Raw genomic sequence first — 23,778 nt, 5'->3', positions numbered from 1 at the left:
AAGGTCAAGGTCAAATTTCAAGGTCAAGGTCAAATTTCAAGTTCAAGGTCAAATTTCTAGGTCAAGGTCAAATTTCAAGGTCAAGGTCAAAGGTGTGGTGACCAGATAATTATACTTACATGGTATCAGCACACTCTAGCAGACGAAAACAAGATGGTGATCTCCAGCGGACGAAGACAAGATGGCGGACATGTCGTCATACCAGCTGACGATATATATGCTTTGAAAAAAAGTGGTAGGAGTCAGTCTGCCTGCATCCACCATTGAGGAAGGAGCCTGTCGCCATTTTTAGTTTTTTTGCACTTCTGGGTTCGAACCGAGGACGGTGATCGATATAATCAATCAGAATTCGAATAAGTTAATTTTTTGATGATTTTTGTATTTATTTCGATTTTCTAACATAAAAATTGCGGATTTCCAAGATGGCGTCTAAATTTCAAGATGGCGACCATAACGATAACTGCAACAGTGACGTCATCATCCAATATGGCGGACAACACAATGCCAGAATTTTCTAGAAAATAAAATGAAGTCATCCAAAATGGCGGATCCAAGATGGCCGCCGTGATATACTTGTCCCGTTACGTTATGTCCCGTTACACTGTGTCCCGGTACGCTGTGTCACGGTACACACATCTAAGATGGCCGCCGTGACGTCAGAGATGGGCGTGACGTCAGAGATGTGGTTTGGCACCTCGCACCTCACCCAGGACCCTGGTGCAGGAGCCCCCAATATATACTACTAGTAATATCACAAACTATTTCTTGGCAACTGGTTTAGAGAGGAACATTTTGTTTAAGTACAAAATTTATTTTTTTTGTGCAAGGAACCGTCGCAGGATTTGCCTGGAATTAATTCGGATGACCCTGGAAAACCAATATCAGGATGGTGGGCCCGGTATTCGAGCCCGGGTCCTCTTTAAAACGAGTGCAGTGCCTTACCACTTCAGAGTGAGTTACCAGGATGACATGTTCAACTATTAACACTAACTGCTGTAATTTTATTTAGGTAGAGAAAAAGTTAATTTATGTTTACAGTAGTTCTTAAATAAAGATCATATTGCATTCTTTATAAGGCTTGCTTGTAACATTTTCAAACGTGTGGTGTTGTCTGTTTTAAATGCTCGTGCGTGAAACAGCTTGCTAAAATTAAAACCTTCCCTTTAATTAATCAGCCAAAATCTGATAAAGAATTTTAAAAATCATGTTCCATTATTGTCATACTTTAGTTACAGCCATAAATTGCTAATATTTGATCCATAGATTCCTTCTCTTAACATTGAACTAGCTTAGGCTTTGCATGGGTACATAAGGATTTTAACAAAAATAAAGTTTACTTTTAAGAATTATTGTAAAAATGATACTTAAATAAAATTTAAATTCCAAGTTTTTTTTGTTAATTGCCATTTAATTTAAATCTATTTAACCAACAGATAGTTGAGATTATGGAAAATGTACACTATGTATTAAAATTTTATATATTTTTTTCTTGCGAGATAAATAGTAGGCTACATAATATTGCAAATAACCACAGTACATTAAAAGACACCGCGTGCCATAATAATTTTTATAGTTTTTTTATTGCTGATATCGGTATACCGTTAATGGTTTTATCAGCTTAAGACAAGTATGCAGTTAAATTCGTTCTTTTCCCTGGTTTTAGTTGAAATTATTGCTATAACTTACGGCACAGTATTTCATTAAGATATAAAGCCTATGTTTATCATGGCACATCGTGAAAGAATTTTGGAAATTAATTTACTTGGTTTTTGAGTTTACGTCTCTCATACAAAAAGCCCACCTCACGCGTTTTCTTTTAAATATCAGTATGGAAGAAACAACACAGTTTGCAATTTGTAGATAACTTCTATAATTTTTTACATATAATATAACTCTCTGAAGCAACTGGTATCATTAAGTCAGGAAGAATATATATAAACATATTGCCTTGTGATTGAATATCTTTGGGAATTTCCCTTTTAACCCAGATATCTATGCTAATACTGATGTCATGTCATCTTGAACAGTTATTCTGTTGCCACGACCGCTCAAAAACTTCACTTTATCACCATTATAATATACAAACATATTTGCTACCAACTCCATTCGTTTAAGCCTTTGTATGATACTCACCCGCAACTTAAGGACATTTAAAAAACAGGACTAATCAAGAAAGAAAATGAAACTGTCATAAAAAAAAGGAAATGTGGTCTCCCATTTTGACTGACACATCCGCAAAGAAAGCATTGCGAAGGGAAGTTATTAAGTGAAAGAGTAAAACGCAAAGCAACATCTTTCTTCCGTTTAACACGATGAAACACAAATTCGGCTAGAAGGCACTCCTCCCATCTTATGTAAGAATAAGCAATAATAATATGTTGATGTTCGTTGCTCTGATGCGTACAGAAAATAAAAAATGTTGCAAAGAGCACACATAAGAGCACATTCTTCCCGTGTAATGAGTGGTAGGTCTATACGGTGGTTGTTTAGTTTTTCTTTTGTAAATTTGTACTAACTTATATTTCTGAGTTTTCCGATGATGTAATAGGGAGCAAAGTAAAAAACAACACAAGATGTATCATTTCAATATATTGTTGCAATTTTAATAATAATCGTTGAGTGGGAAGAACTGGGTTCGTATAGGGATAGCCCAATTATATTTTACCACAGTTTTATTGACTGCTAATATTTAAACACTAATAAATAGTTTTACTTAAAATGCCTACTAATAAATTACTCGCACTCAGTATCTCAAGTCCTTACACACCGCACACTTCGCTGGGCCGCACCCCTTGCGCAACTCTCACCGCAGCACTCCTCGTGGACCTCCGTCGCCGAACTCTAGTCGCAATCCGTCTCCGCCGTCGCACTCCCTTCGCCGAGCAGCTCACTCCAACTCGCCGAGTCACTGTCGTGAAGGCCGGCGTCCAGGCTTATATAGACCCTGGCGCCCTTCTATAAGTGACGAGCGTGGCTTGGTCCAGTCGCGTCATTCCGCGCCGACCTGACGCCCGAAGCGTTGAGGACATCGGCAGCTCGCGCGATGGTCCGAGGAATTCCCAAAGGCTGTCCGGCGCCGAGGCAGGGCGCCACTTGGTGAGGGGTGCGGTGAAGGGAAGGGGGGTAGCGACGACTCTTGTAATCCGGGCAGGCACGTGTGGCATGTCTTACGTCAATAGATGTGGCGAATGACGTCAGTGACCGTGCGAGGCTGCCAGCCAGCACCGAACCCGGCGCGCGCCGCAGCCCTGCTTGCGCTTTTAACAATATATTGACATAATGCAGTTTGATACAGGCGTCTGTGCAATGCTTTAAACACATGTTCATAGCAATTATTATAATTTTATCATGCCCTTATTTTCCTCCTTTATAAATAGTCTTCAAAAATCACTTTTAATATTTTTTGAAGTAAAATTATTCACATAGAACCGAAATAAGGGGCAAAGATCACTTTATGGAAAAATGTATATAAATTTTTTCTATATCATTAGATATATTTTCATTCATTATAAATGCTTTAATTTTCTTAAATTTATTTCACGCTAGTAGTATGATTTGGCCGGAACTGGCACTGGGTTCTGGGTGTGGATTGTGATTGTCGGTCCGCCATATTGGATTGTGACGTCACGGCGGCCATCTTGGATGGTTGTGACCTTGACCTTTGAACTTGACCTTGACATTTGACCTTCAAAATGTGTCAAAATCCGCCAAAATTGGGCAAAATTTGCCCAAAATTCCTCAAAATTCGCCAAAATTTCCATTTCTGTGAAAAAGAATTCCGCCAAAAAATCTCAAAAAATTCCACAATTCAAAAATTCCCGTTTTCGAGAGAAAAATTCCCGTTTCGAGGGAAAATTTCCCGTTTTTAGTACTTAAAAATCCCAGCGGCTAGAAATGTCCATATGTAGGCTTAAGCATCCATGTCTACAGCCTACGATAAGCCTCTGATGTCATCATGGATTATGACGTCACCATTGCAATTTTCGTTACGGCCGCCATCTTTAACTTTTTTATTTATTATCCAATTTTAATAAAAAAAATTTAAAATTAATAAAAAAATTAACTTAATAAAATTTTAATAAAAAAAATTAAAATTAATAAAAAAATTAACTTAATAAAATTTTAATAAAAAATATTTAAAAAACAAACATTTACGACACGGAGTTCGAAGTCCTCGGTTCGAACCTGACGAGTGCAAAAAAAATTAAAATGGCGACCGATCCTTCCCCCGTGGTGGGTGCTAGCAGACTGACTCCCACCACTTTTTTTCAAAGCATATATATCGTCGCCTAGTATGACGTCATGTCCGCCATCTTGTCTTCGATGCTGGAAGCCATCATCATTGTATCGTCGGCGAGAGTGCGCTGACGTCATGTTAGTTTAGTTCTTATCCGCTAGAGTAAAGTAATCATTTATTACTATGACACCCGCCATCTTGAAATTCGGCCGCCATCTTGAAAATCCGTAATTATTTAGCTAGAAATTCGGGAAAAGTTCCAATATTCATTAAATAAATCACTCATTAATTTACATATTGATTCGATCGATTCCTGTCCTCGGTTCGATACCCGATCGATGCAAATAATCTTAATTTTTATGTAAAAATACCTAAAAAATGACAGGTTCGAAAATAAAAACACTGCAAGTTCTTTTACAAACATAATATTTATTACATAATTTCTATTTTACTACAGGATCACCTGCGAAGGTTAGCAATCTTACAAACATTTAGGTCCGCATAGGCGTGAAATGACTAATTCTTAGCTCCAATCGGTTTATACAAGACAGAGTCCAACCAGATCCTTTACAGACATAGTCCTCCTCTTCTTGACAGAGTTTCTGGATACCTTGTTTAACAGTTTGCTTGACATCGTTAGAACTGTAAATTACTGCAGCCGATGTCTTGAATGCACACTTCTTCACTTTGTCATCGAACGGATAAGGCTTTCCATATATACAGTCCAACCACAAGTTATATTTCAAAGGTCCGTTTGTTGCTACGTCATCAGTAAGCTGATTGATTATGTCCTGTCTGATATCATCAAGAAAATTACAAATGTCCTTCGACTCACTTAACGTACTTGGATAATAGTAGTCTTTCAATGTTCCACGAAATGCAGACTGCGCCAAGTAGAAGCCATTATCGTTCAATTGTAATTCTCCGATCACAGTCTTATGTTTATTTTCATGTTCAGATGCCACAGCAATCGGTTGCTGCACATCAGTTTTTTTACTTGTACGCTCACGAGTCACCAATCTAAACTCAGGAGTCGTAATTGCTGCAGGTAGTTCAGCAGTAGGCGCACGGACTTCACCTTTACAGTTTATCGAATGTCGGCGCAAATTATCAATTCGAGTAAACCATTTATGACACTCGTCACAGCGAAACTTCATGCGAGAAGGATTCTTCGTACATTTACTCCTCTCATGTCTCCGTACATCATGTGCAAATGCAAACGTCATGTCGCAGTAGCCACAAGGATGCCTAGTTGAAGACAAACCCGAGCCAGATGTCGCTGTTACTGCAACTGAATCATTTCCAGGCATACTCTTATGCACATCAATGCATCGTTGTTGTATAGAAACCTTTACTTTCTGCCGCACTGCAGGTCCTTTACATGTCTCCAAGTGATGCTTCAAATTAGCATTTCTTGTAAATTGCTTGCGACACTTAATACAACCAAACATTTTACGATAAGGGTTCTTGGCACATTCTCTCTTCTCGTGTCGACGAGCATTACTGATGTTCGAGAAAATCTTATCACAGTAACGACATCGATGTTCGTTAGTTGTTGACGATTCGCCATCCATTGAAGTCTCCATCGAGGGCGAAACAGTGTTCGTCGAGGTTTCCTGTACAGTCAGCACTACCGGCATTAAAGTCTCTTCTGCTGGTGGTATCACATCTGTTGAAATCTCCTCCAATGTTGACGTCATCGTTGCCAACGGGATCTGCTCCTTCTCCGTCGTAACTGTCGTCAAGGCTCCCGTAGACGATGGTACAACCTCCGAGTTCAACGTAAAAGTCGGTAAAGATGCCATCGAGTTCGCAATAACAGGTAATTACGCGATTTATGCACCAGATTAAACAAACTAGGTGATCCTTACACCGCCGACGTCAGTAACAAAACTGAGCGTCCTGCTGTCTAGGACTCGCTTATATACATGCACCGTATGGAATAATACGCTAGTCAAATCAAGAACAATTTATTATAATACTAGAGTCAAAACAACATTAAAATTAGAAGCTCCATCAACAAAAAGGAAGCAAATTCTGGAAGCACCGAAACGAAAAGGCAGCACATTTGGAAGCACCGACAACGAAAAGGCAGCACATTTGGAAGCACCGACAACGAAAAGGCAACACATTTGGAAGCACCGACAACGAAAAGGAAGCACATTCTGGAAGCACCGACAACGAAAAGGCAGCACATTTGGAAGCACCGACAACGAAAAGGCAACACATTTGGAAGCACCGACAACGAAAAGGCAGCACATTTGGAAGCACCGACAACGAAAAGGCAGCACATTTGGAAGCACCGACAACGAAAAGGCAGCACATTTGGAAGCACCGACAACGAAAAGGCAGCACATTTGGAAGCACCGACAACGAAAAGGCAGCACATTTGGAATCACCGACAACGAAAAGGCAGCACATTTGGAAGCACCGACAACGAAAAGGCAGCACATTTGGAAGCACCGACAACGAAAAGGCAGCACATTTGGAAGCACAATCGAATAATGAAGCACATTTTGGAAGCACCATCGAATAAGGAATCACACTTGTAAGCTCCATCGAATAAGGAAGCACACTTGGAAGCTCCATCAACAAAAAAAAAGGCAAAAAAAAAGGAAGCACAAGTTGCGAGATCTAAGTCTTAGTTAGAAATCAGAATACAAGAAATAAAAACATTAAATTTTTATAATTTAAATTATTTATTTCTTTACATTATACAAATGCAAGTAAAACAAGCCATTATTGTATGTAGCCAGCTTTCCTCAGTTCCTTGAGTATGAAGGATATTTCTTTGATGCACGAATAGTTTCCTGCACAAAGCGAACCATGTAGAAGTCTTAGCCGGTCAACCAATATGTTTGGATCTTTCCATGATGTGTAATCATTCTCTTCTACCACCATCTTCCTTGCACGTTTATAATAAATATTATGATCTCTGGAGTCTTCCGTTTTACCACCAACCTCAGGATAACTTTCATTTTTGAGACGGTGATCATCACAAGCTTGATCAGATTTATTTAATATATCACGTCGTTTCCATCGTTTCGGTCTCAGGACACCGCCACATTCTTCGATCTTGGCAGCTTTAGGTGCTTCATCATAGTCTATGTCTTTGTCAACAGCCTCAGAGTCACTGTAACAATCACCGTAGAAGGAATCGTCTTCACCCAATTTACCGTAATAATTCGATGTTGATGATGTTGAAGTGTCTTCATCGTCTTCATGCTTCCTTTTTAGGAGTCCATCATTTTTACAAAGTAGGAAAGATCTACTTGAATTCGGCTGGAATATATTCTCACTTTTCACGTTAAGGATTCTTCCATTGTCTTCATTCTTCCGTAAATCATCAACCTCCTTGAATTTAAGTTCTTTGTCGAGATCGGAAGAGCCAAGAAAATTGTCGTAATGCAGATCACTCTTCCTTAGGCTAGTAGATTCATCGTTGTCCTCTAGCTTGTACGCAGGCTTGGCGCTACAAGTTCTGCCATGTCTTTTTAGGCTCTCTCTCCGCGTAAACGACTTGCTACATCGAACACAACTTATCATATTGCGCAGTGGATTTTTAACACAGTCATTCTTCTCGTGTTGTCTTTTATTCTTTCTCAAGATAAACTCTTTACTGCAAAACTTACACCTATGTTCATTCGATACAGCGTCAGATCCCAAATCGGAATTCATATTAGTTACTGAGACTAATGCCAGATACCAATTGAGTGTTTTAAATTAGATCGAATACTTAAATAGAAATTTTTTCATATTTCATCAGCGAGAATTAATATATCTCATGCAAAAGTACTTTATGCATGTAGTTCGGCTTTTCAACAACAGATGTCGCCACATGTTGCTTGCAGGTAAATAATATTTAGTTCTTTTATGCGGGATGCGGGATGCTCACTAACGATCGCAAAAGAAGGATGGCTTCGCTAGACTCCAAGGAAAAGGAAGTTCGTCTTGCATGTTGGTGCTCCACAGATGTCTCATGGCGTAATATTAATTTGACTGAGTAATGATATTTATTAATTCCACCTGATAAAAATATTGCAAGTTTTGATTTAGTAGCAGAAATTATCGAATTAAATGTAGTTCCAAATAAAATAACATGTCTCATTAGACAAAAAAAATCCATGCAGAGAACGGTTTCTCAGAATAGTCAGAAACACTTGAAGAAACCACAGGAATGATTGCAAGAACACGGGAAAAACCATCGAAATATTGACAAGAATAATCAGGAGCACACGGAGAAAACCATCATAATATTGGCAAGAATAATCAGGAGCACATGGAGAAAACCATCATAATATTGACCAGATTAATCAGAAGTACTCGGAGAAAACCACCACATGTTTTCTTTGATTTCATAAAATTACAGGAAAAAATATTTAAAAATAAAAATAAATTAATAAAAAAAAAACGAAAAAAAATTCAAACATTCTGCTAGCTTGTGAACTTCTCATTGTTGAGCAAAGATAGTTCTTGTACAAGCTAGAAATTTATGCATTTTTTTTCGTTTTTTTTTATATTAATTTATTTTTATTTTTAAATATTTTTTCCTGTAATTTTATGAAATCAAAGAAAACATGTGGTGGTTTTCTCCGAGTACTTCTGATTAATCTGGTCAATATTATGATGGTTTTCTCCATGTGCTCCTGATTATTCTTGCCAATATTATAATGGTTTTCTCCGTGTGCTCCTGATTATTCTTGTCAATATTTTGATGGTTTTTCCCGTGTTCTTGCAATCATTCCTGTGGTTTCTTCAAGTGTTTCTGACTATTCTGAGAAACCGTTCTCTGCATGGATTTTTTTTGTCTAATGAGACATGTTATTTTATTTGGAACTACATTTAATTCGATAATTTCTGCTACTAAATCAAAACTTGCAAAATTTTTATCAGGTGGAATTAATAAATATCATTACTCAGTCAAATTAATATTACGCCATGAGACATCTGTGGAGCACCAACATGCAAGACGAACTTCCTTTTCCTTGGAGTCTAGCGAAGCCATCCTTCTTTTGCGATCGTTAGTGAGCATCCCGCATCCCGCATAAAAGAACTAAATATTATTTACCTGCAAGCAACATGTGGCGACATCTGTTGTTGAAAAGCCGAACTACATGCATAAAGTACTTTTGCATGAGATATATTAATTCTCGCTGATGAAATATGAAAAAATTTCTATTTAAGTATTCGATCTAATTTAAAACACTCAATTGGTATCTGGCATTAGTCTCAGTAACTAATATGAATTCCGATTTGGGATCTGACGCTGTATCGAATGAACATAGGTGTAAGTTTTGCAGTAAAGAGTTTATCTTGAGAAAGAATAAAAGACAACACGAGAAGAATGACTGTGTTAAAAATCCACTGCGCAATATGATAAGTTGTGTTCGATGTAGCAAGTCGTTTACGCGGAGAGAGAGCCTAAAAAGACATGGCAGAACTTGTAGCGCCAAGCCTGCGTACAAGCTAGAGGACAACGATGAATCTACTAGCCTAAGGAAGAGTGATCTGCATTACGACAATAATTTTCTTGGCTCTTCCGATCTCGACAAAGAACTTAAATTGAAGGAGGTTGATGATTTACGGAAGAATGAAGACAATGGAAGAATCCTTAACGTGAAAAGTGAGAATATATTCCAGCCGAATTCAAGTAGATCTTTCCTACTTTGTAAAAATGATGGACTCCTAAAAAGGAAGCATGAAGACGATGAAGACACTTCAACATCATCAACATCGAATTATTACGGTAAATTGGGTGAAGACGATTCCTTCTACGGTGATTGTTACAGTGACTCTGAGGCTGTTGACAAAGACATAGACTATGATGAAGCACCTAAAGCTGCCAAGATCGAAGAATGTGGCGGTGTCCTGAGACCGAAACGATGGAAACGACGTGATATATTAAATAAATCTGATCAAGCTTGTGATGATCACCGTCTCAAAAATGAAAGTTATCCTGAGGTTGGTGGTAAAACGGAAGACTCCAGACATCATAATATTTATTATAAACGTGCAAGGAAGATGGTGGTAGAAGAGAATGATTACACATCATGGAAAGATCCAAACATATTGGTTGACCGGCTAAGACTTCTACATGGTTCGCTTTGTGCAGGAAACTATTCGTGCATCAAAGAAATATCCTTCATACTCAAGGAACAGAGGAAAGCTGGCTACATACAATAATGGCTTGTTTTACTTGCATTTGTATAATATAAAGAAATAAATAATTTAAATTATAAAAATTTAATGTTTTTATTTCTTGTATTCTGATTTCTAACTAAGACTTAGATCTCGCAACTTGTGCTTCCTTTTTTTTTTTGCCTTTTTTTTTGTTGATGGAGCTTCCAAGTGTGCTTCCTTATTCGATGGAGCTTCCAAGTGTGATTCCTTATTCGATGGTGCTTCCAAAATGTGCTTCATTATTCGATTGTGCTTCCAAATGTGCTGCCTTTTCGTTGTCGGTGCTTCCAAATGTGCTGCCTTTTCGTTGTCGGTGCTTCCAAATGTGCTGCCTTTTCGTTGTCGGTGCTTCCAAATGTGCTGCCTTTTCGTTGTCGGTGCTTCCAAATGTGCTGCCTTTTCGTTGTCGGTGCTTCTAAATGTGTTGCCTTTTCGTTGTCGGTGCTTCCAAATGTGCTGCCTTTTCGTTGTCGGTGCTTCCAGAATGTGCTTCCTTTTCGTTGTCGGTGCTTCCAAATGTGTTGCCTTTTCGTTGTCGGTGCTTCCAAATGTGCTGCCTTTTCGTTGTCGGTGCTTCCAAATGTGCTGCCTTTTCGTTTCGGTGCTTCCAGAATGTGCTTCCTTTTTGTTGATGGAGCTTCTAATTTTAAATTTTGTTTTGACTCTAGTATTATAATAAATTGTTCTTGATTTGACTAGCGTATTATTCCATACGGTGCATGTATATAAGCGAGTCCTAGACAGCAGGACGCTCAGTTTTGTTACTGACGTCGGCGGTGTAAGGATCACCTAGTTTGATTAATCTGGTGCATAAATCGCGTAATTACCTGTTATTGCGAACTCGATGGCATCTTTACCGACTTTTACGTTGAACTCGGAGGTTGTACCATCGTCTACGGGAGCCTTGACGACAGTTACGACGGAGAAGGAGCAGATCCCGTTGGCAACGATGACGTCAACATTGGAGGAGATTTCAACAGATGTGATACCACCAGCAGAAGAGACTTTAATGCCGGTAGTGCTGACTGTACAGGAAACCTCGACGAACGCTGTTTCGCCCTCGATGGAGACTTCAATGGATGGCGAATCGTCAACAACTAACGAACATCGATGTCGTTACTGTGATAAGATTTTCTCAAACATCAGTAATGCTCGTCGACACGAGAAGAGAGAATGTGCCAAGAACCCTTATCGTAAAATGTTTGGTTGTATTAAGTGTCGCAAGCAATTTACAAGAAATGCTAATTTGTAGCATCACTTGGAGACATGTAAAGGACCTGCAGTGCGGCAGAAAGTAAAGGTTTCTATACAACAACGATGCATTGATGTGCATAAGAGTATGCCTGGAAATGATTCAGTTGCAGTAACAGCGACATCTGGCTCGGGTTTGTCTTCAACTAGGCATCCTTGTGGCTACTGCGACATGACGTTTGCATTTGCACATGATGTACGGAGACATGAGAGGAGTAAATGTACGAAGAATCCTTCTCGCATGAAGTTTCGCTGTGACGAGTGTCATAAATGGTTTACTCGAATTGATAATTTGCGCCGACATTCGATAAACTGTAAAGGTGAAGTCCGTGCGCCTACTGCTGAACTACCTGCAGCAATTACGACTCCTGAGTTTAGATTGGTGACTCGTGAGCGTACAAGTAAAAAAACTGATGTGCAGCAACCGATTGCTGTGGCATCTGAACATGAAAATAAACATAAGACTGTGATCGGAGCATTAAGTGAACGATAATGGCTTCTACTTGGCGCAGTCTGCATTTCGTGGAACATTGAAAGACTACTATTATCCAAGTACGTTAAGTGAGTCAAGGGACATTTGTAATTTTCTTGATGATATCAGACAGGACATAATCAATCAGCTTACTGATGACGTAGCAACAAACGGACCTTTGAAATATAACTTGTGGTTGGACTGTATATATGGAAAGCCTTATCCGTTCGATGACAAAGTGAAGAAGTGTGCATTCAAGACATCGGCTGCAGTAATTTACAGTTCTAACGATGTCAAGCAAACTGTTAAACAAGGTATCCAGAAACTCTGTCAAGAAGAGGAGGACTATGTCTGTAAAGGATCTGGTTGGACTCTGTCTTGTATAAACCGATTGGAGCTAAGAATTAGTCATTTCACGCCTATGCGGACCTAAATGTTTGTAAGATTGCTAACCTTCGCAGGTGATCCTGTAGTAAAATAGAAATTATGTAATAAATATTATGTTTGTAAAAGAACTTGCAGTGTTTTTATTTTCGAACCTGTCATTTTTTAGGTATTTTTACATAAAAATTAAGATTATTTGCATCGATCGGGTATCGAACCGAGGACAGGAATCGATCGAATCAATATGTAAATTAATGAGTGATTTATTTAATGAATATTGGAACTTTTCCCGAATTTCTAGCTAAATAATTACGGATTTTCAAGATGGCGGCCGAATTTCAAGATGGCGGGTGTCATAGTAATAAATGATTACTGTACTCTAGCGGATAAAAACTAAACTAACATGACGTCAGCGCACTCTCGCCGACGATACAATGATGATGGCTTCCAGCATCGAAGACAAGATGGCGGACATGACGTCATACTAGGCGACGATATATATGCTTTGAAAAAAAGTGGTGGGAGTCAGTCTGCTAGCACCCACCACGGGGGAAGGATCGGTCGCCATTTTAATTTTTTTTGCACTCGTCGGGTTCGAACCGAGGACTTCGAACTCCGTGTCGTAAATGTTTGTTTTTTAAATATTTTTTATTAAAATTTTATTAAGTTAATTTTTTTATTAATTTTAATTTTTTTTAATAAAATTTTATTAAGTTAATTTTTTTATTAATTTTAAATTTTTTTTATTAAAATCGGATAATAAATAAAAAAGTTAAAGATGGCGGCCGTAACGAAAATTGCAACGGTGACGTCATAATCCATGATGACATCAGAGGCTTATCGTAGGCTGTAGACATGGATGCTTAAGCCTACATATGGACATTTCTAGCCGCTGGGATTTTTAAGTACTAAAAACGGGAAATTTTCCCTCGAAACGGGAATTTTTCTCTCGAAAACGGGAATTTTTGAATTGTGGAATTTTTTGAGATTTTTTGGCGGAATTCTTTTTCACAGAAATGGAAATTTTGGCGAATTTTGAGGAATTTTGGGCAAATTTTGCCCAATTTTGGCGGATTTTGACACATTTTGAAGGTCAAATGTCAAGGTCAAGTTCAAAGGTCAAGGTCACAACCATCCAAGATGGCCGCCGTGACGTCACAATCCAATATGGCGGACCGACAATCACAATCCACACCCAGAACCCAGTGCCAGTTCCGGCCAAAACATACTACTCACGCTTTGCGCCAATTTCAATAAATGTTAGTACGTAGTGACATTAATCACGCATTATAGGCGTTCCAAGCAGATATTTATTCTCATTTATCGTTTTGTTTCGTTTAGTATGTTTAGAAACAAATTCATTTCATATCACTTCAAACTGAAACTTCGACTTTTTCCTGTCCTTTGATTTCTTCTAGATGGTAGTGCTGTGCAATGCGAGCTATAATTAATTACCTTCTTCGAAGTGCGCTGTCAAAGGCGTCAAATATCATTTACTCCAGCTCAAACCAAAATAATTAACACGGGCTGTAGATTGGCTTTTGAAACCCCACAGCTAAAACTTTTTCCGCCGTCATCACAGACGTGACTTTGTTCTGCAAACGAATTGCTGCTCAAAGTGACTCGAAACAGGAGTTTTAGGTAAAAGAGTAAAGAATAATGAACAAAATGTGTCTCACGAGGATATTTTTCCAACAATTTTAAGAATTATTACGCAACATTGAATCAGATGGTATCTTACCAAGAATGTATAAATAATTTTTTTTTTTTTTCAAAAAACTGACATTCTGTCACTTTTTTTCATTATTAATAATTTTTCGCCATTAAATCTGAACTTTCATCATACTTCAATAAGGAATGCCCGCGCCAGAGGTTTCTTCCTCGTGATTGGCGGGCGTCTGCAAGAGACGCAATCGCCCTATTTGACAAGGCCCTTCAGAACGCATTTGCTTCGGCAATCAATGGCTGTTATACGTGTGCCTGCACAATACGTTCCTGAGTGAAACACAACCAAACACGAAACACAGACAACGTAACAACGTTCTACCACACATCTAGTCTCGAGTTCTTTTTTGCAAAAAATTCATGTCCCTAAACGGTTAATGCCAATAAAAACCTGTATTTCGAAGGAAAAATTTGACTGTTGGTTTAACTTTGGCACATTGTCTTAATGTTTTGCACAATTTGTTTTATTATTGGTTACGGTCGGCGGAAAGTATTTCTCCGTACTTGACTCGGCCAAGAGAAACACGGTTACATCCATGATTCGTATGAGAATAACATCTCCAGATTTAACATTCAACAAATATAACAAATAAAGTGCTAAGCGGTTTTAATAAATTCCTTTACATGAAACGCGATGTGCTGGAATGTTCAGCAGGACGGTATTTAAATTTTTTAATAGTTCGTGTGACGTTTGTCACCACTTCTTTGCCTTATGTGAAATAGTTCGTAATATGTATTTAAATTCTATCTTTCTTTGAACAAATTTTCAAATATACACATACATAGTAGGCTAAAAAATTGTTCAAGCGAAACTTCTTAAAAAGCTGGAAATGTAATTTTAGGTGAGAACTTAACTGGAAAGCAACGAAAGTGTATACTCAGAGAGCAATGAAAATTTCAACTATATGTGGTGGGGTGCTCGGTGACGAAGAGGAAGGCTCAGGTGTGGGGCGATATATGGTATGTTATCATTTTAGCATGCTTAGATTCCTACTCACTTGCATTCTTGTATACTTACACACTTACCCGCTTACTTGTTTCTCGCATGTAAAGTGATAAATATTATTTTGGACATACGCCATTTGGTTCACACTGTATGTCATAGAGTAAACCTGAAGGATTCTTCTCCGTTACAAGTATCATTTAAAGAACTCTCGCATACATGTTCACTCGCATTCTTTCTCACATTCTTAAACTTATAACTGTAAAGTTCTCTTCTAAAGAGTATGGCGGTAATGCATACATGTGTTTGTTTTTTACTGGAACTTGTTCTTTGGCTTAAAGTTAAGTAAGGAATTTAATCACTTATCTCATAAGTAAGGAAGGGCGGGTTTAAGCCAGCAGTCTTCCAGAGACTACAGGCATATTAAGTAACTATGGGCTGCTTGCCGATTCAGATTCTTAAACCCTAAGCAAAACTTTGCAGGTTAATTAAATGGAGAAATACTCTACTTTTTCCAGAGACCTGAATGTGCAAGCCAGCCTAAGCGTATGTATTCAGACTTGAAAAGTCACGTAAAGTTTATCAAGTTACGCCACTTGCGTTAAAGACGCGGAACTAAAAAATTAATTAAACTGAAGTTGTTGAAGCTAATACAGTTGTAATACAAAACTTAGAGAACCATTGCCTGACTTGAACAAAATAAACCATGTTTCGTAGCTACCCACCTCCTTACGTAAATTAAATAACACAAAACTATAGACCAAACGGCACTGAATAACAATGGAAAAAAATGATTATGGGAAAAAAGGAGAAGGTAGAATGAAACTGTGTGCACCTGAAAGGGTTTAAAAGGACACAAATACAGCTGGACTGTTCAATAAATAAAACAATAAGCACATAAAACGTAAGAGAAAAATGAATTATGACATAAAGGATGAGATGGAAAAATTGATTTAGGACTGAACAAAAGCCTTTAGCTACGAAACGTAAGTAGAGGTAAAAGGTCATACCTCAGAGGTCCTGAAATAACAGTCGTAACTTTCCTGCCCTGCAGCACATTCTGAGGTCTCGGCGCGCACCGGATCTGACTCGATTAGAGCGCTAACATCGCTCAAGTTGCAGAATCTCCACAGGACCTGAGTCTCGTAGACTGGCTGAATAACTGCAGCTCGAAAGAACGTGTTTTGCTTCACGTCAAAAAAAAATCATGTGATATTTTTTTTTGTGGTTTTTCATTTTAATGATAGTGACTACTAGAAAAATAATTCTGAGCAAGTAAACGTGATATTTCTAGATCAATGAATGACGAATACACTGAGCAAATACATACTTACCAAGTAATATTATTTTATGCTATATGTTTATATATTTCTGCATGATTTAATTTGTTTATTAAATAGTATTCATGATTAAAACTAAAAGTTTTTCCACTATTTGAATAAATTAACATTTAAGATTCTATGCTCTTTGATATTTTAACACAATTTTTTTCATGATTGACCTTAAATAACTTAAAAACATTTTTTATTCATTTTAAGTTGAACTGCAAATATGTTTGTTATTTTCTAAACGTCTTTCATTTTTAAAATAACTATTCGATGATCTGTGCTCTTAAATCTTGAAACTCTCAAATGTTATTCATAATATTTTTTTTTTTAACATTCCGCTTTTTTTTTACTTGTACGAAGTTCAACAGCAAAGATGTTCATTATAAAAATTATTCTGTGTTTGAAATTTTTCGTAATTAATCTATTGGCAGCCCCCTTTTAAACTGTAGCACTTTTTATATTTTATTTTCCCCTTAGTAACTTCCGCACTTGCCCCACAAATGACTGCTCATTACATTTAGAGTATTCACCAACAAATAAAATTATAGTAATAGTAAACAAAACTATCAAACAAAAAGAGATTAAATTAGTGCTATTTTCATATTTTCTCGCTTGTGCAAAACAAAAGTCGACTTCAGTGAGCTTAATTAACCAAAAAATAATTATTACGTGACCAGCTTTTCCGATGTAATTGCTGTTCCAATGACATGAATTACATGTAAAAAAATGTAAGACAAAATGTCTTTTAATTATTTTTCCGGAGAAATCTACCACTTTAACCAGAAAGAAGAAAATACAGGGAGGTTAAGGTTTCAATGAATGATATGCACTCAAATGTCTAGTTTTTAAATCGCCCTTCATAGAATTGGCCTCCTTAGCAACTTCATTGACAAGACACAATTTATTCCAAATTATGCGGAGAGGAAATGTGTGGAGAAAAATGTTTGCTAAAGAAATTACTCGCAACAGTAATATATTTTTTATAATAATAAATATAACTAAGATCAAGAGAACAATGATTGCCCGTAATTTTCATAACCGTCAACGATCTCAATTATCATATCTATCAGAGCGTCTTCCAAGAACATCATTAAGTATCAAAATAACCTTTGAAATATTTCCACCCACCTTCTTAAGGGTGAAAAACAACTTATTTACCTCCTTAAAAACCAGGCAACATTGCTTGTGTAAGGTTACTAATGACGCGTAAAGTGCAGTTTAACTCGTGGCCACTTTTCACCAGCGGACAATGTAAGCCAGGAATCGTACGCAACACATCAAGAAAACAATTTAAGCTATAAGAACCCAATAAATAAAAATTATTGATTTAAAGATAATTGTCTTTATGGTTGTAGCTAGCATGCATCTAGCCTGTTTTTGCAACTCTTGGATCTGGTATAAGCTACAATATAGTTTAGAATGTATAGTCCCAAATCATCCCGTTTCCTAACGTAAGTTTGGTTACTACAGCCTTGTAAACCTATTAATATAAATGATTTTACAGTTTTCCTTTTTTCAGTTCAGAATGTAAATGGGCAACTAAATGTGCCATAGCGAAACAGATTCCGTGAATAATTGATTATGATTATCATGCCATTCTAAAGACTAATTTTTAAATCTTAAATTTTTGGATTTTATAAGATAAAATACCTTTTTTTTTGTTCTCCGGGATGCTGAGCTAAGTATAATAATTGAATATAAATAAAATTAATAAAAGTCACCAGGCCATAATAATATTTCATTGTACTTTTGATTACTAGGGCTGCCCGACACGAGATGGCATTGTGTTCGCCTCGTCGAGCTGGTGGCACCGTTGTGCGGTGAGTAGGAGAATCACTTTTGAATATCGCTCGCTTTTTCTCTGTCTTAATAGCATGCTAGTCTAAATATAATTAAATCAATTTAAAGTTGTTTTTTCGCCAAGTTGAATTTTTTTTTCATCGTGGTGAAATGAAATATCGTATGAAGAGAAATAAATATTATATTATGAAAGATATTTTAAAAAAACTCTGAAAATTAATTTGCCCTTAATAGAGCTTTTTCCCAGACGTCTAAGGTAAAGTGACTGCCATTCACGGTATTGCGTGCAGAACGGTTGCACTTGTGTTCCTGTATGTGGTCGGACTGAAGTCCTGCAAGGGCCATGCACACCCGAACAGCTCTCGCGAAGTTGTGTCGGAGGGTGAAGTCACGAGCAGTTTGGGACGGGCGACCTGAATCTCGACTAGGGGCTAAGCTTTAATAATTGAATGATAAATATATGATTTATTAAGTCTCGCTGACATGAAGTTTTGAGGTATGGATAAAAGATAGCATTATGAAACGTTCCTTGAATGGTTCTTGTAATCGGAAGATTGATTGAAAATGTAGTTTTTGACACACGCCATTGCTGATGGCATATGTCCAAAACTGCATCTCAAATTATCATAATGAGTTGAAGCAGCAATGGAATGCTTTTATTAGGCTAGAACTCTATCCTTGCTTGAAGACGGAGAAGTTCCGCATCTGCCAGAAGTTTCATCTTATCTTTAATACTTAAATAAAATTATTTGAATTTTGTATAACCCCTGTTTTACATGTTTACATATTATGTAATGTATTTTCTATACTTTAGTTAGTATATTCCATGGGTTATTCCTGGCAAGTCGAATACCATCGTTTCCTGTTTATCGTATCGTTATGACAGTTCTGTAGGTAAAGTAAATCGGAGACTTTTGTCTGAAATGCTTGTAACACGTCATTCGTAAGCGTAGAGCATGATAACTCAGCACAGCCGGACTTCTGCTTCAGAGACCCTCAAGCTATAGGCAGCCAGCTTTGAAGACTTAATTACTTCGCCTGCATGTGCACCAACCTTTTCAGGACATTTTGACAACTGCGATGTATCTTCTTAGACGTCCAAACTTTATTTGAAGCGCACATCTCATCTTTGATCTGACAGCGTTCGTGCGTCCAAAATACATGTACCTGAAGCCAGCATCGTAGATCTCGTCCCGACGAGCACCGAGTCAAAGCCCTGTTGCCGCTGTGGTCAGAGACGTAGCCGCCCATGTCTCACCTCAATGGTTATCACTGTTTGCATGTATTTTTCGCGAAAAGTATTCGAGACTATCTGAGAGTTAAAGACATGTATCTTCGTCTGTGTTTCGTGATTGGTTGAGTTTATAACAAGTACACGTTCACATTTGGCACAACCACAATAATCAGGGTGGAAGCAAACACTTCCTGGATGACCCTGTCAAAAAAGGTAATGGATATTTTTGCAGACGGCTGCGACTAAACAGGAATACTATGAAGACACTACGTCATCAACGATAACGAATTCACAAGGTTATCTCGTTGAAGACGTTGCCTTCTACGGTGATTGCTACAGTGACTCTGAAGCTGGTGGCGTGATCGAAGACTGTGCTGAAGAAGCTAAAGAAGGCAATATCGAAGACTGTGATGGTGGCCTGAGACCAAAATATGTAAACGACATAATAAATTATCCTGATCAAGCTTGTGATAATCACTGTCTCGATGACGAAAGTGACATTGTGGTTGACGATAAAACGGAAGACAGCAGAGATAATAATATTTATTATAAACGTGCAAGGAAGATGGTGACAGAAGAGATTGAATACACATCATGGAAACATCCAAACATATTGTATGACCGGCTAAGACTGTTGGTGGCATTTGTTCGTAGAGGAAACTACTCGCATATCGAGGAAGTATCGACCATACTTAAAGAACTGCGCAAAGCTGGCTACATACAATAATCATTTGTTTAACTGTCATGTGTGTACTATTGAAAAATAAATGAATTATTTATATTTGAAAAAGTACGTTTTATATTATGTATTCTGATTTCCAACTAAGCATGTGTTTCCGCTACTGTATGTGTGATCATTCCGTTTCCTGTGTGTACGTTCCGTTTTCCTGTGTGTGCGTTCCGTTTTCCTGCGTGTACATTCCGTTTCCTTTGTGTACGTTCCCTTTCCTGTGTGTACGTTCCGTTTCCTGTGTGTACGTTCAGTTTCCTGTGTGTATGTTCTTTTTCCTGTGTGTACGTTCCGTTTCCTGTGTGTACGTTCCATTTCCAGTGTGTTCGTTCAGTTTCCTGTGTGTACGTTCCGTTTCCTGTGTGAAAGTTTCGTTTTCCTGCGTGTACATTCCGTTTTCCTGTGTGTACGTTTTGTTTTCCTGCGTGTACATTCCGTTTTTCCAGTGTGTACATTCCGCTTTCCTGCATGTACGTTCTGTTTCCTGTATGTACGTTCCGTTTCCTGTGTGTACGTTCCGTTTCCTGTGTATACGTTCCGTTTCCTGTGTGTACATTCCGTTTTCCTGCGTGTACGTTCCGTTTTCCTGTGTGTAGTGTGTTCATGGTCTATATGTCTGATATTGACATGACCCGGTCTTGTAGTCTGAAGACAATTGACCTGTACGTGTGGCTTTGGACTTAAACGGCTTTTAGGTTATTCAGATTATTGATAAATGAGACTTTCATGTTAGGCTTATCGACAATGTATTTAATTCGTTCGTCAGGTATATTGTTTTGAGTTGATTTTCGTAGAGTGAATGATTAATAAACTCCTCGAAAGGTAATGGAAACAGAATCTAAAATTTAATAATTAGTTACAACTTTCACTGATCAAGAATCGAACCGTGGACAGGAATCCATCGATTCAATCTGTAAATTAATAATCTTTTTTTCGGAGACTTTTGGAATTTTTCCCGCATTTCTAGCTAAATAATTACATGATTTTAAGATGGCGGCCAAAATTCAAGATGGCGGCACCTCAGTAGTAATAAATGATTACTTCTGTGTAGCAGGTAAGAATAAAACTAGCATGATGGTAAGACGAGTACACATACGAGATGGTGTCCTCCAGCAGAGGAAAACATGATGGTGGTAATGACCACTAGCAGGCGGTAGCTCCTGGTAGTATGTACTGAACATAAAATGATGGATCCATGATATACGTCAAGGTCAAAGTCAAATTTCAAGGTCAAGTTCAAATTTCAAGGTCTAGGTCAAAGTTCAAGGTCAAGGTCAAAGTTCAAGGTCAAGGTCAAAGATAAAGGGTCAAGGTCAAAGTTCAAGGTCAATAGACGAGGTTAAAGATTTTGGTGAACAGAAAATTATATTTACATGATGCTAGCACACTCTAGCAGACGAAAACAAGATGACGGTCTCCAGCGGACGAAGACAAGATGGCGGACATGATGTTATACCAGCTGACGATATATACCTTGATATTGGTGGTAGGTCAGTCTGTAGGTGGCTTCTGTGGAAGAAGGATCTGATGTTTTTTTTTTTGCCTTCACCGGTTTCGAACAAAGAACGGGAATTGATATAATCAATTAGAATTCTATTATGTTAATTTTTTTGATTAATTTTGGAATTTTTCCCGATTTTCTAACATTAAAAGTACGGATTTCCAAGATGGCGTCTAAATTTCAAGATGTCGACCACAACGGTAATTGCAACATTAATAGGATCCAATATGACGGTCGTACATTAAGTGTAACGATGGCATAGTACTCAAACAAGATGGCGGGTGTAATGAAATATGCAACATCAATATAATCTAAGATGGCAACCGTAACGATAACAGCAACAGTGGTTTTTAAGATTCTTATTATTTTATTCGATTATTTAATTTTTTTATGATTTTTAAAATTTTTCCCGATTTTCTAACATAACAATTGTGGATTTTAATGATTGTTGGCGTAAAGATAATTGCAAAAGTTACGACTTAATACAAGATGGTGGTTCTGTCTCGAACAGGAAGTGCTATTATTACTTAAAATTTAAAAAAAAAATTCAAGTCCGAATATGCATGTAATTTTTTTATATAACTTATTTAATTCTCAGTCTGGTAAATGTCTCGATGGCCAAGCGGTTAAAGGCGTATGTTTTTCCAACCTAGAGATCAGAGCTGCGCTGGTTCGAATCACAGCACTTCCAATGTATTTTGCATAAAAAATTAATTAATATGTCGATAAGGACCATAATAGCTCTGGTAGGTAATGGAACATCGACCTTATGTGATGAGACAGAGTGACGCTTGAGCTATCTAGAAACAAACAACACAAACAAAGTCGACGGTATCCAAGATGGCGGCTTCCAGTGGAACAAAAAAAATCAATAGCGCCGCTGGCACTATATTTGAACAAACAACAGAAACAAAGTCGACGTTATCCAAGATGGCGGCCTCCAGTGGAACAGAAAAAATCAAGAGCGAAGCTGGCGCTCTCTAGGAACAAACAACAGAAACAAAGTCGACGGTATCCAAGATGGCGGCCTCCAGCGGAACACTAAAAATCAATATGGCGACAGATACGAAAATTTTCATATAATGAGTGGGGCGCTCGATTTAAAGATGGCGGATCCAAGATGGCCGCCGTGAACTACTTGTCCCGTTATGCTGTGTCCCGTTACGATGGGTCCCGTTACGATGTGTCCCGTTACGCTCATCCAAGATGGCCGCCATGACGTCAGAATCAGAGATGTGCCTCGGCTCCGGCTCCACAGCCAGAAGCCAGGCGCAGTAGCCCCTATTATATACTACTCCTTTAACCTAGTTTATACTAGAAATATGTATATTATTTTTAATTATCTTTCAAGTTTGCGTTTATTTTTGGTTGAATGTGTCTTTTTTTAATGAAAGTGAAAGTGCGTCCACACTTGAAGTATTTTTTTGTTAAAGCATTTTTTATGTGTGTTCAAAATGTGCACCCTTTTTGTTGATTGTGCATCCTCTTTTGATGATTTTATGTCCCAAATGTGTACCAATTTTATTGAATTTGCGAAGTTGTTATTTTAAATTTTCTCATAATGTGTGTCCTTTTTGTTCAATTTTGTTTTATGAATTTGCGTCCTTTTTTATGAATGTGCGGCATAACATGCGTTCTTTTAAAAAAATGTGTGTCCTTTCTTGTTGAAAGTAACTTAAAAATTGTATTTAGTCAAGTACGAATTGAGGACTAAAGATTTGATGGTTCAGAGTCTCTTTGTTCTGCAGTAACCATTGCGCCTTGTAGATGATGAACATTATAGAACTTTTTAGAATAAGCCTAAAATTGATTAAATATAAATTTTATGTAGTATTATACCTATATTTAAAAGATTTTTGGCTTATATATTAGCAATACAAATTAAAGTAACAGTAAAGCAGTCAGGACATGTCTCCACTTTCGGTCTGACAGTTTGGAGAATCTATCTTATATTTCTAATACTACAGTGTTAAATATTTTCTTCTTAAATTTA

The sequence above is a fragment of the Bacillus rossius genome, chromosome 1 (genome assembly GCF_032445375.1).
Source record: "Bacillus rossius redtenbacheri isolate Brsri chromosome 1, Brsri_v3, whole genome shotgun sequence".
Taxonomy (NCBI): domain Eukaryota; kingdom Metazoa; phylum Arthropoda; class Insecta; order Phasmatodea; family Bacillidae; genus Bacillus; species Bacillus rossius.
This window is presented reverse-complemented; position numbering follows the sequence as displayed.